Source organism: Amblyomma americanum, chromosome 5, assembly GCF_052857255.1.
Source record: "Amblyomma americanum isolate KBUSLIRL-KWMA chromosome 5, ASM5285725v1, whole genome shotgun sequence".
NCBI lineage: Eukaryota > Metazoa > Arthropoda > Arachnida > Ixodida > Ixodidae > Amblyomma > Amblyomma americanum.
This window is the reverse complement of record NC_135501.1, coordinates 143,443,786-143,447,106: the sequence shown is the minus strand read 5'-3', so window position 1 is coordinate 143,447,106 and position 3,321 is coordinate 143,443,786.

Sequence of the window (3,321 nt, the reverse complement as noted above, 5' to 3'; positions counted from 1 at the left end):
GCATTGGGAGAGCAGCAAACTTATGCTTTTTGTGTTGACGGGATCCGACGGCGCTGCTGCTGCCGTCATTAGTCTCTCGCAGCGCAGATCGAAGGAAGAAAAAGGAGGAAAGTGCACCCGCATGATGTGTGACTTCAACTCGGCCACAATCACTGTCGGGAACAGATATAAGATATTCCAAATAGCTACAGGTGCTGAAGAAAAAGTGAATTAATAGGTGCTGTCAGAGGAATCGCATCCAGCGAAGCGATTACTTTGGTTTCTGCCGCAACAGAGACCACCGAAATAGTCCGGTGACCTGGCATCCCGGTCTTAGTAGCGTATTCATATAAAACTTGCTCACGGAATAGTTATCTGCAGTAAGTGCGACACTAGCAAGAGTGCTGCTGAAGGCTAGTGTTAATTTTGTGCACAGCGAACCATAAGAAGGAAAGCAGACTCAGATGAGAGACATCGCATCTGGGATGACGTTATTTTCTGATGAATGCGCAATATCTTCAGGAAATGACCAAACAGGACTCTATGAAATCGTTTCAGCTTGGTATGAAATGAAAACGCGCAGACTGTCTTTCATACTGAGTCGCTCACTGTTACATTCGTGCACGCGTCCGTAGCTTCATCCGCTGTGTCGCTGTCCGTGCTTGTACGTGCCTGTGGTGTATGCGTGCGTTCTATTTGTGAGGAATAGATTTGAATGCTTCTGGCTCGTATCGCGCAAAAAACGTTATTAATCGGCTTGTGAGAATATCGGCAGCCTCGTTCTTTGAATCCGCCTGGTCATCCTCACCTGGAACTCGTGACTCTAGCATAAGGTAAACGCAATTGAAATCAAATACTTCAGCCTAGGAACCGAGGACTGGAGAGGATTCTAAGTCTACAGATAAGTAGTAGTACATGCTACACCACCAATGCTCTTACGTGGCCGCAATGACGTATTAAAAATATTCAATCAAGATTTCTCTTCGTGACAAGCTACTCTGGGTTGTGGCTTGTTTATGAATAAGATTAGAATATTGAACAGCGCGCATTCATTCCTGCATTAGGTTAATCGAGGCATATTACTAATGATTCCGCACGCACTTTTTCACCTTAAGGCCAGGTCGGTTTTCTGTTTCGCTCACACACACACACACACATATATATATATATATATATATATATATATATATATATATATATATATATATATATATATATATATATATATATATATATATATATATATATATATATATATAGCAGACAAAGTTACGGAAATGAGGGGCCGGTTTGAGAAACTTATGAAGGGAGCCAACAGTCACTGACACCAAGGTGCATAGGGGAATGTGTTTTTTTTTTAATGTGTAGTGCTGATCAGTGGGATAATAATGCTTGATTTGTCTATTGTTTAAAGAAAATTACTTATAAAGCAGCAGAAAAAAGAGCCATGCCGCCGCCGGCAGGATCCGAACCCATGACCTCCCTCCGAATATCGCGTCCGGTGCTCTTACACACACACACACACACACACACACACACACACACACACACATATATATATATATATATATATATATATATATATATATATATATATATATATATATTAGCAATTCACCCATCGATCCAATGCAAGCTCTACAGCACATGTGCAGACAGTTCATAAAGAAACCCTCTTCGAGCGCATTTACGAAACACACATGCATTTAAATTAGTTTCATTGCCTGACACCATTTCACTCTGCAATGCACTTCTTAATTTCATCGTCTGTAAAGGCATATAATCTGTTTATGCGATACGCCAATGATATCGTGCGGTAAAATAAATTATGCATTGAAGCATATATCTCGATTTGGCCTTTTGATGATGCACGAGGATCGCGAACATGCTTCATTGGCGTGCGAGCAATCATGACACATTTTTTTTTTGTTTTCGGCAAAGTTATTCATTGTTGATTAGCATTTGTCACGTTCTGTAATTTCATTGCATGCCCTTCTTGCATCATAATGCGTGCAGGTACAGTAAAAACATAAACAGCTACTTCGGCCTAGAGTTTTGCGAAATATGCTACGAAATGCATTTTATGTAAACCACTTCACACATATATCATTCTTCGTAAATAGGTATAATTTGTTGGTGTGAAAGGCACATAGTGTATTACAGTAACTAAAAGATGCATTTAAGCACATTACCTGAGTCGTGCTTTTGAAAAAGCACGAGGACCACTAACATCCTTCATTAGACGTAGCGCGCAATCATGATCACCGAATTTGATCATGATGAGCAACAAATAAAGCGACAAACGTTATTATCGGCCGGTGGTGTCATGCCCAACTGCTGGGAAAAAAATCTGGAATTACTTGTATAATGTACGCATGTTAGATGAGATATTCATTCGCACACACCATAGTTATTCGCCTGAAGCGCCAATCTGGCTTCCTCGCGACACTTTTTTAAAGCGAAAAGGCGTAGCAAAAGTTATGGGTCCGGAATAAAAGAAACTGAAAAAAATTGTAAGACGCAGCTTCTGGTCTTCAATCAGTGCAGTCACAGTTATCACACAAAGGATATACAACGTATTTCTATCCAAGCATCCATTTGAAAATAATTTGTCCAAAACAAACAACTGCCGCACAACAACACAGAATCCTTGTTGAATGATGCATATTTTCTCCTCGAGCCAGATGTTGAGTCATGCCTAAAGTCGAAGGCGTGCGACCCATTGCACAAATGGATATACGACGACAGGATGAGACTGTGTAGACATGTAGTATTTGTGGACTGCGTACCTTACGACGGGGGCCACGATACATGCTGGCAGTGCATGCAGGCCGAGGACAGTGAGTGCATACCCCTTGGTTTTGAAAATGCATTGGAATCTAGCATTCGTCGTACATGTTTTGGAGAAATCATCAGTTGTCACTAAGTTTATACTTAACCCGAGTAACTCTAAGGTATCATCCATATCAACTCAGCCGCGGACAAGGAAAAGCATGCACACTATTTCACCTTGCTACTTGTTTCCAAACGCGTTCAAGTACAGTTTGTATATCGATCTGGTGTAATCATGCAAGCATGTAGTGTAGTAACTTTTGAAGGGGACAAGTTTTATATGTGGCGGCAAGGTACATGCATTCAAGGTAATAAATAACCACTTTAATGAACAAAGTGCACATTAGCTATCAGCGAGTTTAATTACTTATCAGATTTATTGCTTAGCAGAAACTACGAAATGATCCTGAGGAGAAGGCAAACTATGAAGTGATCCCGAGGAAGAGGTTACGTGTGCGGAGAATCTGTCTTTTTGAGTAAACTTTATTTGACAACAAAGATTTCTAATGC